General features: G+C 47.3%; 2 pseudogenes; both read right to left on the bottom strand.

The window, feature by feature from the left end:
- Positions 1 to 245: 245 nt before the first annotated feature.
- On the bottom strand, positions 246 to 7,021 carry LOC139006284 (pre-B-cell leukemia transcription factor 2 pseudogene; annotated as a pseudogene).
- A 6,348-nt stretch (positions 7,022 to 13,369) lies between these two features.
- Positions 13,370 to 13,842, bottom strand: LOC139005170 (large ribosomal subunit protein uL24 pseudogene; annotated as a pseudogene).
- Between the last annotated feature and the right edge of the window lie 1,008 nt (positions 13,843 to 14,850).

Here is a 14,850-nt window from a genome sequence, read left to right as displayed (position 1 = left end):
TGCAAGTTTGATCCCTAGTGTGGGGCATGTGGGAAACAGCCAATTGATGATTCTCTCTCATCATTGGTGTTTCTACCTCTTTCTCCCTCTACTTTCCTCTCTGAAATCAACAAAAAATATATTTAAAAAATGTAGTAACATCATTTCAGATTTGGGGAGGGCTCATTTATTGGCCCATTAGCTCTCTACTTCGTGGTTTGGGTGTTAAGAAATAGTGGCTCTCTTTATCTTTAACTTTTGCTACTTTAATTATGATGTGTCTTGGTGTGGGATTCTTTGAGTTCATCTTGTTTGGGATTCTGTGTTTTCTGGACTTGTGTGTCTTTTACCTTCACCAGGTTAGGGAAGTTTTCACCCATTATGTCTTCAAATAGATTCTTGATTCCTTGCTCTCTCTTCTCCTTCTGGTATCCCATGATGCAGATGTTATCATGCTTAATGTTCCAGAGGTCCCTTAGACTTTCTTCATTAAAAACTTCTTTTTTCTTTTTGTTGCTCTGCTTGGGTGTTTTTGTTATCTTGTTCTCTAAATCACTGATTCAGTCCTCTCCTTCATCTCACCTGCTGTTGATTCATTGTAGTGTATTTTTCATTTTAGATAATGTATTCTGCATTTCTGACTGGTTCTTTTTTATGTTTCCTATATCCTTTTTAATGCTTACTATCTCTTTAACTTCTCACTGAGATAATTTATTCTTCCCCTAAGGTCCTTGAGCATCCTTATAACCATTGTTTTAAATTCTGCATTTGGTATTTTGATTGCTTCAATTTCATTTAATTCTTTTTTGGAAATTTCTCTCTTTTTTTTATTTGAGGTTTATTTCTTTGTTTCCCCATTTTGCCTGTCCTTGTGTTTGTCTCAGTGTATTAGGTAGATCTGCTCTGACTCCTAAACTTGTTATGATGGCTTTATTATATAGATGTCTTGTGGGGCTCAGTGGTGCAGTCTTCCAGATCACCTGAGCTAGGTGCTCCAAGAATGTCTCTTGTGTGGGTTATGTGTGCCCTTATGTTTAATTGAATCTTGAATGCTGTTGGCCTGTTTGTGGTTGGACTTAACCCTTATACTGGCTGACTATAAGGATATAGACCTTGATTACAGTGTATCATTCATTGTGCAGGGTCCACTTCCCTTCCCCAGGTAGAGTTGTTCCCATCAGGGTCTGGTGCCTGCCAGTATACCCCTTTGGGTGTGCTGCTTGTCGATCTCTGGTGTGGCTTGAAGCCTACCACTGGTTGCATTGGTCTTCGGCCCACTTGGACAGGGTTCAGGTACAAGTTGATGTCAGATATTGAATATAACTTGCCTTGGGCTACCTATCTGAATCTTCCACACTATTCACTATTTGTGGCTGTTTCTGCTGGCCCTGGTTGCACATGGGAGGGGCCAAACTGTGTACAGGGTCATTTTCTTCCAGCTCTCAGCCAGAGGCAGATCAATGAAAAGTCCAAGGCTCCCTAAGGTCCACCTCCACCTGTTGGCTACTCTGCCACCCTTGAGGTTGCCTGGTGTTCCTCCAGAGCCTTCTGAAGAAAGACTGTAGAGTGGGTCCAGACTGGCCACAACCCACAGACCCTTCCATGAGGTGGGAGCTTGGTAGGGTGGGGATTCTGGATCTCTTGCTTGAGGGCAGCTCAGTCAGACACTCATTGGGGAGAAAGTGGTCCCTATTCCAGAATCATACCACTCTGTCTCTGGTGGAGTCTCCACCCCTAGCTCACCCAGGAGGAGGACACCTCAGATTCAGGTTGGGTACAGCTAGCCGGCTCCATTGCAAGAGAAATCTCAGTAGGACAGAGCCAATAGGACTCAGAAGGACAGATCAAAAGAGTCTTCTGTTGGGGATTGTGCCAGCTGAGCCTTTGAAGGGGGAATGTATGTAAAAATGGCCCCTCCCCCCGTGCTGCAACTGCACATATGGTTGGTAATTTAAGTATCTGTCCTTCTTGAGTGTTCTGTTTTTTGATGTTTCTGCTGATTCTAATTCATGGTGATTATCTTTTAATTTTTGGTTTTGTGCTATTTGATTGGGAGCTCATATTTGGCTTATCTTCATATTTGGAAAACCTGTGGACCTAAGTTGAGGATGTTTGTTTCTTCTGAAAGCCAAGGGTTCTACTGGACTCTTGTAGAGTCTCTGGCTAGATCTTGTGTCTTTATTTCAACTCTCCTCCCTTCAAGATAGCTAGGCTGATATTAATACTTACCGCTAGAGCAGTGCAGTCCTTTACCAATATTTCTACCTTACTGCTTATGTTTCCTCCTTGTAAGTTTACATCAGGAGTGAGAAAAGGCTAGGCTACATAATGTTAAGAAACAATTTAAAAAATCTCAGTGGTTTAAAACAGAAAAAGTTGACGTTTCACCTACATTAGGCCTGCTGCAGGTCAGAGTAACTGCCTCTCTACAACACCTGCCCTCCATGCTGTGACTAAGAGCCCAGGTTACTTTTTTCTTATGGTTTCAGTGTCTCAGTGTGAGGTCTTTGCCTTCATGATGTTAAGGGAAGAGAGAACAGAGAATTATACATGAAATCTTTATTTCATTAACTCACAGTGACACTTGTCATCCACTTCATATTTATCGGGAAGTTACATGACTCCCCTAGCTGCAGAGGACCTGGGAAATGCTGTCTCCCACCTGCCCAAGAAGGAAAGGAGAACCTGACATTGGTAAGCCCTTGTAATGACTACCACATCCTAATTCCTAAAGGCACAGCAATGAAGCGAAATGGCATTTTATGCAAAGCGCATTTGTTCCACAGTGAGAGGGCCACTGAGTGTTTAAAAACTCAATTTACTAATGTTGATGAGGTGTATGGATTAGTGAGATGTTTCCTATTTTTACTTACCTAAGAACAAATACTTTTATTGTTTAAGTCCAATGAAATATAATATAGTTGATATGAGTTTGGATAGAGGCAGCACATAGTAGTGTATATAAATAAAAACGAAGATATTTGAAAAATATAGGTCAAACAAGATTATGAAAGGTAAGAGATTTTTGGAAAAATTTATAAGACATGCTACCATTTCACCACTAATTCTTTTTAAAAAATAATTTATTGTTGAAAGTATTTCAGGTGTTTCTTTTTTCCCTCCATTGACCCCCTCCAGTATCCACTGCCCCCCCACTTCCTCTACCTTCTGTCCATGGGTTATGAAGATATGCATACAAGGTTCTTGGTTAATTACCTCCCACCTATCCACCCTCCTCCGCCTTCCCTCTGAGATTCCACATTCTGTTCCATGCTTCCATGTCTCTGGATCCACTCTGTTCATCAGTTTATTTTGTTTCTTAGATTCCACATATAAATAGAATCATGTGATACTTGTCTTTCTCTGACTGACTTATTTCACTTAGCATGATATTCTCCAGGTCTCTCCATGCTATCTCAAAGGGTAAGAGATTCTTCTTTTTTATTGCTACACTAGTGTCCTGGTGCACAGATTTGTGCCCATTAAAAGGAAATTAAATAGAAGAAATATTTTAATATCGCTATTCATTCTTTCTCTATAATAGAAGTGTCAACCAAATTCATGATCGACAGTGACAGATCGAAACACACATGTGTGATTGGCGCCAGTGAGAGCTTTATATGCATCGCTCATGCGTGAGTCAATGCCTTTTATATGTATAGAATAAACTTGCTTAATTAGACCTGCTTTCTGATTTAGCTAAACTTTTTGCAGCCCAGTAAAGCACCCCAACTTCTCTTTCAGATAATTGTCAGCAACACAGCAGTAAATATCAACATGATGCAGATTATTATTGTAGATCACGCAGGGAAAACAAAGGGTAAAATATTTAACTGTAGCAGTGTTTGACTATATTCTATGCAGTGAGAAAACCTGAAGTCATTTTCAAGTTCCACCATTTCTTACTTCTTTTCAGTCGGGTCAAGTTTCTAAACTTTCTAAATCTCCGTTTTCCGGCTAATGAAAAGAAAATAGGATTCCATCGAGTCTCCTATCCATCTACTCCAGGACTTCTGTGAGGATCAAATGAGATGAGGCACGTGAAAATGCTTCACAAACATTTGGTTAAACTGTAAAATGTTTGCACCTGGCTATAAAGCAAGTTGTGTTCCTGGGCTAAAGAAACTCCCAGGAGGCTAGTTGCTAGGGAGAGGAAGCAGGGCATTGCTACATGACATCATTACCCAGCACCCACAGTGAGTGTTTCTGGGCTGGGCTGCGCTGTGGGCTGCATTTTGTGCCATGGGGTCTTGGCAGCATTGGCTGCAGTTTGGTGGGGTGTCACTCCAGGGTGGTGGCAGGGCCTGTGTCCCACTTGAGGGAAGCCGAGTGTTGGTTTGTCGGCGCCAGGTCCGTGCTGCCGCTTATTTTTAACTAGAGGCCCGGTGCATGAAATTTGTGCAGGGGGGCGGGGGTCCCTTAGCCTGACCTGCATCCCCTCCAATAAGGGAGTCCTCGGGGGATGTTCAGCTGCCAGTTGAACATCCCTCTCGCAATCTGGGACCTCTGGCTCCTAACCGCTAACCTGCCTGCCTGCCCCAACCACTCTGCCTGCCTGCCTGATCCCCCTAACTGCCCTCCCCTGCCGACCTGGTCACCCCTAACTGCTCTTCCCTTCCGGCCTGGTCACCCTTATTAACTTTCTTTTTTAATCTTATCCCCTTCACACACTATTGTATTTGACTTCCTTATTGGCTTCTCCCTCTCACACAATTTTTCTCTCTCCTTTATGTAACACTTTTTCCTACTGACTCATCATTTATAAACTTTTCTTTCCTCCTCATTTCCTACTTCTGTTCCATCATCCTTCTTCCCATTTTTTTACTACCCTCCTTCCCTCCCCACATTCCTTCTTTCCTTTATCTTTACCCCTGCCCTCCCTCCCCTTTTCCTTCCTTCCCACCTTAATTTTTTTCTTCATTTCCTCCCTTGGACCTGCTTTGCTCCCTCTCCCATTTCTTCCTTCTTCCCATTCTCCTTTGAAGCTCTACCAGCTCCCCCTTTAAAAATTTTCTTCCCTCCCTCTTTCTCTCTCATCCTACCTTTCCCATGCATTCTTCTCTACTTACTTCCACTGTTTTAATATCTATCTATCTACCTGCCTAATTATTCACTATCATTTATCTTTTTTTCTTTTCTGATTCCTACTTTTAAAATCTGTCCCCAGTACACAACTATACTTGATTTTCATTATAGCTCCTACAGTTCACTTATACATCCTCTTTCCTTCTTTAACTCTGCTGTCTACTGACTCTTTTATAAAGTTCTCCCCTCCCTCCTTCCCTTCTTTTTTTTTCCCACTGAGCAATTCTATTGGTTTAAGATGAGCTGCATATGAGGTAATAAGGCTGTCTGGAGGGGGAGGGGTGGGAGACCTGGGGTAGGGGGTGGCCAGGTCATCTGTCCAGAAGTTGTGTCCCATTTTTGGCATCTCTGCTAGGTAGGACAAGGCTGGCATCTCCACAGATCCCAGAGCAAATAAGGGGTGTGGGGGGGAGAGAATGGGTGAAACCAGAGAGAGAGAGAAACAGAATAATCATATATGTGTCTGAGAGAGAATGTATATGTGTCTATAGAGAAATAATAGTTGTATATGTATCTATGAGAGAGAGAAACAGAATAGTTGTGTATGTGTCTATGAGAGAGAGAGAGAGGATCTGAAAGATAGGGTTCTGGGTGTGTTTCTGTGTAAGAAATGGGGAGAGAAAAAGATTGAAAAGAAGGGAAAAAAGGGAGACAGACTCTACCTTCCCCTTAGGGGACCCCCTTCTCCTTGCCATGTAGTCAGCAACCCCAGCACTGAGTCGGCTGGGGTAGGGCGACCCCATTTGCCCTTCTCCATCTTGTGCTTCTCCTGTGTCTGGGGCTTGTCCTCTGGATGCCGTTGTCCTTTCATCAAGAGTCACCTCGTGAGCCCCCACCCTGTGGCCTGAGGGGTGAGAGCAGTGGGAAGTGTCAGAATGAGCGCTCCCTGGTCCTTCTGTTGGGGATGTCACTGAAGATGGGGTCACAGCCTCCTTCCAGCCGCCGTTTGCCCTCATTTCCTGAGGGCTGTTCATCTGGCCTCCCCAAGGTTATCTCTGTAGCCCCCTGGGCCCATCGAGTGTCGAGTGATTCCATCTGGGAAGCAGGGTAGGAATCTCCGTTGAGCCCGGGCATCCCCAGAAACATGTCTCCGGACCCTGAAAGATTGAAAGAGCCCTGCGGAGGAAGGGGGTGTCAGGGAGCTGGTGCAGCTATGGCCCCCTGGGTGACAGACATGGCGGTCTTGATGGCATAGATGTTTGCCTCCTCTTGAAACTTTCTGATATTTTTCTTATAGCGAATCTGCTTGTTGCCAAACCAGTTGGAGACCTGAGAGACGGTGATGCCACACTTCTTGGTGAGCTCCTCCTAGGCCTCCTCACTGGGATACGGGTTACTCAGGTGGGAATAGAAATACTCATTTAGGACCTTGGTGGCCTGTTTGCTGAAGTTCCGGCGTTTCCGTCTGGCATCCAGGAACCAAGTGCGCAGGATCATGACGGCCTTGCAGGTGCTCTGCTTGAGCTGCATTTGGATGGCGCTGAACTTACAGTGTATGATGCTCCCACCCGCCCCATCTCCTTGGGTGCCACAGGCCTCGTGTGGCTCTGCTCCCTCAGCAGGTTCATGATGTGGGTTGTGAACTCGTTACATGCCTGCTCATACTTCTCCAGCTCCGAGTGGTAGATATGGTGAATCTGGGCAAGTTTGTTGCAATAGTCCGAGTGTTCGATGGAGTTGTCAGGGGACACGCCTCCCCGGAAGCTGCTGCGGCTGCTTTCTCAGGCCCAGCCACATCTTCTGCCAGAAGCATGTTGTCCAAGTGCATGAGCTGGGAGTCCACTGGCTCCTCCTCCTGGGAGCTTCGGATGCTGAGGCTGGTCTTTGTGATTTCACACAGGACGCTAAAGAGAGCTGGCTTCATTCAGTGGCAGTTTAGGGCGTGTTTCTTGGCCTGGGCCTCGTCCGGGCTCTGGTCCGTGGTGGTCATTATCTGCTATAGAATGTCCCCGATGTCTTGCTTCCCTCCGCCACCCCCACTGGGAGGCTCGCCAGGGCCCTGAGTCTCCCCACCCACCAGCCATAGGATCCCCCAGCTCCCGCCTGGAGGGGGCAGCCCTAGTAGCCGCTTGTCCATAGTGGAAGGGGGGCCTGAGGCCCCCTCCCTGTTCCGCCCCTTCCCCACCTGGTTACTCCCCCCCAAACTCTCCAGGCTGCTGCTCCCTCCGTCCCGCCCCCCCCCGCCCATCTCTCCATCTCCTGGCTCCCTCGGGGGTTCACCCCAGCTCTGAAGGGAGACCTGGGGTACGGCTGGGACCCTCACAGGAGACCCCTGCCCCTGGTGGCGGAGAAAATGGAGCCGGAGAGAGAGAAGAGGCCCAGGCGGGGGTGTGTGAGAGAGAGGGAGCAGCCCTCCTCCCCTCCTTAAAGCTTCCATTGGGGGGTTGTTAACCCCCAGCCCAGGGCTCAGCCCTGGCCAGGTGTTTGCTACACCCCCTTCCCCGGCCTCCCCACCGCCACTCTGCTCCTGTTCCCTGCCCAGGACGCCTGGCCCAGCGAGGTTGGCCAAGGGCAGCGTGCCCGGGCACTGCTACTGCAAAGCAGGAGCGCCTCCGCCCGGAAGGCCTCAGACTGCCCACCCCTCCAATTGGGGACCCGCCAATGGCCCGCACCGGGTGTCTGGGTGGGGCCCCCCACTCCACGCCGCCTGCGTCCTGTCCCTCTCAGCTTGTTCCCTTTTTGTATTTCTGTTTCTCCTCTAGGCCTGTCTGCATGCAGGCCTGCCTTCCTTTACCTCTCCTTTCTTATCCCCTCCTATTGTATCCTTTCCTACCCAAGGCTTTGCAGCTGCCTGAGCAGAGGGCGGGGACATAGCCTGCTAATCCGGTGGTGATGTTACGGCATAACGTTATGGTGTAACGGATAATTAGCAGATTCCTCCCTTCTTATATGGGACTAGAGGCCCGGTGCACAAAAATTTGTGCACTGCGGGAGGGGTCCCCCAGCCCGGCCTGTGCCCTCTCACAGTCTGGGACTCCTCGGGAGATAACGACCTGCTGGCTTAGGCCTGCTCCTGGGTGGCAGAGGGCAGGCCCAATCCCTAAGTGCAGCCCCTGGTCAGGCTCAGAGCAGGGCCTATTGGGGAGTTGGGGCGCCGCCCCGTCATGCACAGAGCAGGGCGGATCGGGAGGTTGCGATGCCACCCTCAGTCACGCTCAGGGTAGGGCCGATTGGGGGTTGGGGCACTGTCCCCTGTTACACTCAAGGCAGGGTCAATGGGGAGGTTGCGGCGCCACCCCCTGTGCCGCACAGAGCAGGGCCTATCAGGGGGTTGGGGCGCTGCCCCCTGTCACTCACAGAGCAGGGCCAATCAGGGGGTTGGGGCGCTGCTCCCTGTCACTCACAGAGCAGGGCCGATCAGGGGGTTGGGGCGCTGCCCCCTGTCACTAACAGAGCAGGGTCCATCAGGGGGGTTGGGGCACTGCCCCCTGTCACTCACAGAGCAGGGCCCATCAGGGGGGTTGGGGCACTGCCCCCTGTCACTCACAGAGCAGGGCCCATCAGGGGGGTTGGGGCGCTGCTCCCTGTCACTCACAGAGTAGGGCCGATAGGGGAGTTGGGGCACCGCCCCCTGTCACACAAAAAGCAGGGCCGATCAGGGGGTTGGGGCGCTGCACCCTGTCACACTCAGGGCAGGGCCAATGGGGAGGTTATGGCTCTACCCTGTCACACACAGAGCAAGGCCCGTGGAGGGGGGTTGGGGCGCCACCCTCTATCACCCACAGAGCAGGGCTGATCAGGGGGTTGGGGCACCGCCACTGTCACACTCAGGGCAGGGCCGATGGGGAGGTTATGGCTCTACCCTGTCACACACAGAGCAGGGCCCGTGGGGGGCGGGGGGTTGGGGCACCGCACCCTGTCACACACACAGCAGGGCCGATCAGGGTGTTGGTGCGCCGCACCCTGTCACACACAGAGCCGCAGGGCAATCGGGGGATTGGGGAGCTCCCCCCTATCAGGCACAGAGCAGGGCTGATCAGGGGGTTTGGGCGCTGCCCCCTGTCACGCTGATCCGGTGCCAGGAGGCCTCGAGGCTCCGCTGATCCCGGTGCCGGGAGGCATGTTACCCTTTTACTATATAGGATAGAGGCCTGGTGCATGGGTAGGGGCTGGCTGGTTTGCCCTGAAGGGTGTCCTGGATCAGGGTGGGGGTCCCCACTGGGGTGCCTGGCCAGGCTGGCTGAGGGGCTGCGGGCTGTTTTCCCGCTGGCAGTTGACTAAAAGCTCCCAACCGCTCCTTGTTTTCTTTCTTTTTTTTTTTTATTCTGGGCCAGCTTTAGCTCTGAGGCCTCGCTGCTGAAAACATGGATACAATGTTGCGGTCCGGGGCTGACTGAAAGCCGGTTTTGTTTAGCTTCTTATTTGCAACATAGTAATAGTTGCTTAGAGTTGCAGTTGAGAGTCCTGAGGCGGGGAACATTGCAGTCTGCAGTCCCTGGAGGAAGCAAGCCTCATGTTCGCTTCCAGTTGCCTGGCTGCCGGCCGCCATCTTGGCTGACAGTTAATTTGCATAAGGATACGCTGATTAGCCAATGGGAAGGGTAGCGGTCATACGCCAATTACCATGTTTCTCTTTTATTAGTGTAGATGGCCTGTGCACGACATGGCAGCTCCTGTGTTGAGTGTCTGCCCCCTGGTGGTCAGTGTGTGTCATAGCTACTGGTCGGATGGACGGACACTTAGCCTTTTATATATATACTAGAGGCCCGGTGCACGAAATTCGTGCACTGGGGATGGATGGGGGGTCCCTTAGCGCAGCATGTGCCCTCTTGCAGTCCGGGACCCCTCCCTTGTTACTGCCCACCTGCTTGCTGCTTCCTACAGCTTGGCTTGCTGCTCCTTAGTTCTGCCACGAAGGCCTTGGGTCTGCTGGGAGCCGGGCCTGTGGGTTTGTGTCTCTGATACCCCCAGCAGCCCCAGCACCAAGGTGGTGGGCCTTGGGGCTGCTGGGTACAGGCCCCCCGTTGCGTGTTTGTGTCTTCTATCAGGCCCCCAGCAGCCCCAGCAGCCCCAGCACCACCTAAATAACTTAAGGGAAACTTTATTTAGTCTTCTTTTAAAAGCAATCTAGTTTAAAAATGAGTTGCAGTTAAGACAGAACAAAGAACATGGTACTTAAGAGTAAGATAGACTGACAGAGGAGAGGCTGGGCACTGGTCAGGGGCTTACATGCCAACTGTTCTCCACCTGGGAAATGATGTAAAATCGGTTTCTTTAGTTTTCTGCTTAATTGTCTTCTCCAGCACTGAGGTCAGAGGAGCCGCCTTCCAGCCCCTAGGCTACTTCTCAGAGTCGAAATTTTCGCCATAGGCCTCTGCCTAGGACAGGACCTCTGCACCCCCAGGGTGCATAAAAACACAGGGCTTCCATCAGGCTCTGCTGATCCCGGGCCGGGAGGCCTCTCGGCTCCGCCGATCCAGGGGCCGGAACGCCTCTCGGCTCCGCCGATCCCGGGGCCGGGAGGCCTCTCGGCTCCGCCGATCCCGGGGCCGGGAGGCCTCTCGGCTCTGCTGATCCAGGCGGCCGGGAGGCCTCTCGGCTCCATTGATTCCGGGGCCGGGAGGCCTCTCGGCTCCGCCGATCCCGGGGCCGGGAGGCATCTCGGCTCCGCTGATCCAGGGGGCCGGGAGGCCTCTCGGCTCCGCCGATCCAGGGGGCCAGGAGGCCTCTCGGCTCCGCCGATCCAGGGGGCCGGGAGGCCTCCCGGCTCCGCCGATCCTGAGGCCTCTCGGCTCCGTTGATTCCCGGGCCGGGAGGCCTCTCGGCTCTGCTGATTCCGGGCCGGGAGGCCTCTCGGCTCCGCCAATCCAGGAGGCCGGGAGGCCTCTCGGCTCCGTTGATTCCGGGGCCGGGAGGCCTATCGGCTCCGCCGATCCCGGGGCCGGGAGGCCTCTCGGCTCCGTTGATTTCGGGGCCGGGAGGCCTCTCGGCTCCGCTGATCCCCGGGGCGGATGCCGCTTGGCTCCGCTGATCCCGTCCTGGCTGCCGCCGCCATCTTGGCTGACAGTTAATTTGCATATACTCACTGATTAGCCAATGAAAAGGGTAGCGGTCCTACGCCAATTACCATGTTTCTCTTTTATTAGTGTAGATAGATAGTATTTCATGGTATAAATGAACCACAGCTTTTTTGTCCATTCATCTACTGATAGGCACTTGGGCTGTTTCCAGATCTTAGCTATTGTAAATTGTGCTACTATGCACATAGGGGTGCATACATTCTTTTTGATTGGTGCTTTGGGTTTCTTAGAATATATCCTAGAAGTGGGATCACTGGGTCAAATGACAGTACTGAATTCAATTTTTTGAGGAAACTCCATACTGTTTTCAATAATGGTTGCACCAGTCTGCATTCCCACCAGCAGTGTGCTAGGGTTCCCTTTTCTCCACAGCCTCACCAGCACTTGTTATTTGTTCATTTGTTGATGGTAGTCATTCTGACAGGTGTGAGGTAATACCTCATTTTCATTTTCATTTGCATCTCTCTGATGATCAGTGACTGTACATTTTTTTTCATATGTCTCTTGGCCATCTGCATGTCCTTTTTGGAGAAGTGTCTATTTAGGTCCTTTGCTCATTTTTTAATTGGATTGTTTGTCTTCCTTCTGTTAAGTTGTATGAGTTCCTTATATATGTTGGATATTCACCCTTTATTGTGCTGCGCCAGCACGGCCAAGGGTGAATCTGAGAGGAGTGGTGAAGGATTGAAGAAAAGACAGACAAGAGAATACAGCTGGGGCTTGGTGGATCTCCCATGTCTGGATGAGGACACAAAAGACCCAGCCTGCAAACTGATGCTTTATTTTATAGTCTGATTAAAACAAGGGTAGATTAACATGTATACAAATGTTCTTGTTTTGGCAACACTTGCTGCACCTCCCACAGCCCATTAGTTGCTTAGGAAGGAATTAGGGAGGGCTTCAAGGTCAGGCTTCATTATGCTAGGAGAGCTCTGCCCTCCAGGCTGGGACTTGTTTGTGGCCCTGCCACAGGTCAGCCCGAGGCTTGACCCTAGAGCCGCTCCCTACACTATATCAGATGTATCATTGCCAAATATGTTCTCCCATATAGTGGGCTCTCTTTTTGTTATGTTTATGGTTTCTTTTGCTGTGCATCATTTATTTTGATGTAGTCCCATTTGTTTATATTATCCTTAGTTTTCTTTGCCTTAGGAATTATATCTGCAAACATATTACTATGGGAGATGTCTGATATTTTGCTGCCTATGATTTCCTCTAGGATTTTTATGGTTTCATGACTTACATTTAATTCTTTCATCCAGTTTGAGTTTATTCTTGTGTATGGTGTAAGTTGGTGGTCTAGTTTCATTTCTTTTGCATGTATCTGTCTAATTTTCCCAACACCATTTATTGAAGAGACTGTCTTGACTCCATTGTATGTTCTTGCCTCCTTTGTCAAATATTAATTGAGTATAATGGCTTGGGTTGATTTCTGGGTTCTCTGTTTTTTTCCAGTGATCTATATGTCTGTTCTTGTGCCAGTACCAGGCTGTTTTGATTATGGTGGCTTTGTAGTATAACTTGAACTCTGGTATTGTGATTCCTCCAGCTTTGTTTTTCTTTCTCAAAATTGCTGGGGCTTTCTGGGTCTTTTTTGGTTCCATAAAATTTTTTTTAGTGTTTGTTCTAGCTCTGTGAAATATGCTGTTGGTATTTTAATAGGGATTGCATTGAATCTATAGGTTGTCTTGGGGAGTATGGACATTTTAATGATGTTGATTCTACCAATCCATGAACATGGTATATTCTTCCACTTGTTTCTATCTTCTTCTATATCTTTTTTCAATGTCCTGTAGTTTTTCGAGTACAGGTGTTTTGCCTCCTTGGTTATATTTATTCCTAAGTATCTTAATTTTTTTGTTGCAACGGTAAATGATATTGTTTGTTTAGTTTCTCTTTCTGAGAATTCATTATTCATCATCATTGATTTTTGGGTGTCGATTTTGTATCCTGCTATATTGCCAAATTCATTTATTAAATCTAGTAGTTTTTTGGTGGAGTCGTTAAGTTTTCTTTTTACATATAATTTATCATGTCTTCTGTGAATAATTATAGTTTTACTTCCTCCTTTCCAAATTGGCCACCTTTTATTTCTTCTTTTTGTCTGATCGCTGTGGCTAGGACTCCAGTAAGAGTTCACCACTGATTCTTGGAAGAAACTGATAAGTATCAATAAAGGTACTCAGTGAAATGAGCCATTTTAGAAAGTTTAGGATGTGTAACATTAGTGGAATTATTTATTTTTCATTCATTTTTTTTTCATTTTAAATTTTTAATGAAAGTTGTATATAATATTACTTTATTCCTGCATCTTCTCAATTGTTTCTTCCGTGTATTTTCCCTTTTCCTTTCCTACTTGGCGAGATTTGGCTTTACATTCAAGGATCTTTTTGCAGTCTTTGTCCAGCTTTAGTCTAGTGATAACCACCTTGCTGGGTTGAATGCCCACATGAACAGTTGTCCCATTAGCTTTCTCCCGTTGCACTCGTTCAATGTAGATGACGTATTTCTTCCTGTAAACCTGGACTACTTTGCCAATTTGCTGCCCTTTGTAATGTCCTCGAACAACCTGAACCTCATCATCCTTTCGGATGGGCATGGACCGGACATTGTACTTCTGTCTCAGCTCTTTGGAAAGAGGAGACTACATGATCTTCCTTCGAATGTGGGAAGGTGCATTGAAATGCCTCTTACGGTTCTTGCTCCGGTCAGAAGTCACAAAGAGGTTGAACTTCATTTTGACCGCTGGCGCTCCTACGATGGCTGCAAGAGGGAAGAGACCCACACGCTGTTTCCGGTTGTGTCAATTCTTTTTCATTCTTATTAGAAATATTCATTTGTTATTTCTTTACTGATAGTTTCCTTTTTAACATGGTGTTATTATATAAAAGTAATTTATCTAATTGTCTTTGGGTTCTAAAATGAGCTTAATTACGAAGCATAATAAAACATGAAGATCAGCAATGTTAACTGCTATGTTTTACTTCAATCCCTTGGAATATTTATTAGGGTCTCTGTATCTAAGGCTAAAGTGAATTACAGAGTTTTGAATAATTGCTGTGTATGCATCTGGGAGAAGTAACTGAAACAGGAAAGAAATCTATTACGTCACAACACCATTAAGGAAACAAATATATTATTACTAGTGTTTAAATCTATTTTCAGTATTTTTAAATTATATGTTGCATGAAAATGCTAAACTTGAAGAAGCTTATTGAGTTTCCAGTTTCTTTGAGCAGATGCCAAGGGCTAATGAATACAAGGAGTATTATTACTGTTAATAACAATAATTAATAGTAAAGTTTATCTTAAAATGTGATGCTTTAAAAAATAATATTGAAGATGACAAAGTATATATATTTTCCCCTCAATAAAGTTTTAGATTGTAAAACTACATCATAATTATTGTTTCCTATAAAACACATTGTATTTTAACTACAATTATTTCCTGTAGTCAAGATATTTAAAGAGAATACATATGAAAAATACACCAAATTCTTTGGGAAGAGTTGCTATCTGAATAGTGGAAAATATATTGTTATCCTAATATCTGTACTGATAACAAAGGCAAATACCATTTGTTCATTACAGCAGTAATAGGAATGTTTGAATTCTCTAGAAGTTAATTTTATTTTTGAAGGTCTCCATGACCTCAAAATTTTAAAATACTTTTTTAATGATAAATTTTGGTATGGGTTTTTGCAAATTTCCGAGGTACTGATTAGTAAAAAGAAAAAGTTTTTTCTTAGAACTTAAGTATGGTATA

The sequence above is a fragment of the Myotis yumanensis genome, unplaced genomic scaffold, assembly GCF_028538775.1.
Source record: "Myotis yumanensis isolate MYYU_CA2020_CCGP unplaced genomic scaffold, mMyoYum1.0.hap1 SCAF_3, whole genome shotgun sequence".
Taxonomy (NCBI): Eukaryota; Metazoa; Chordata; class Mammalia; order Chiroptera; family Vespertilionidae; genus Myotis; species Myotis yumanensis.
The sequence above is the reverse complement of the archived record's forward strand: the minus strand, read 5'-3'. Positions and strand labels throughout refer to the sequence as shown.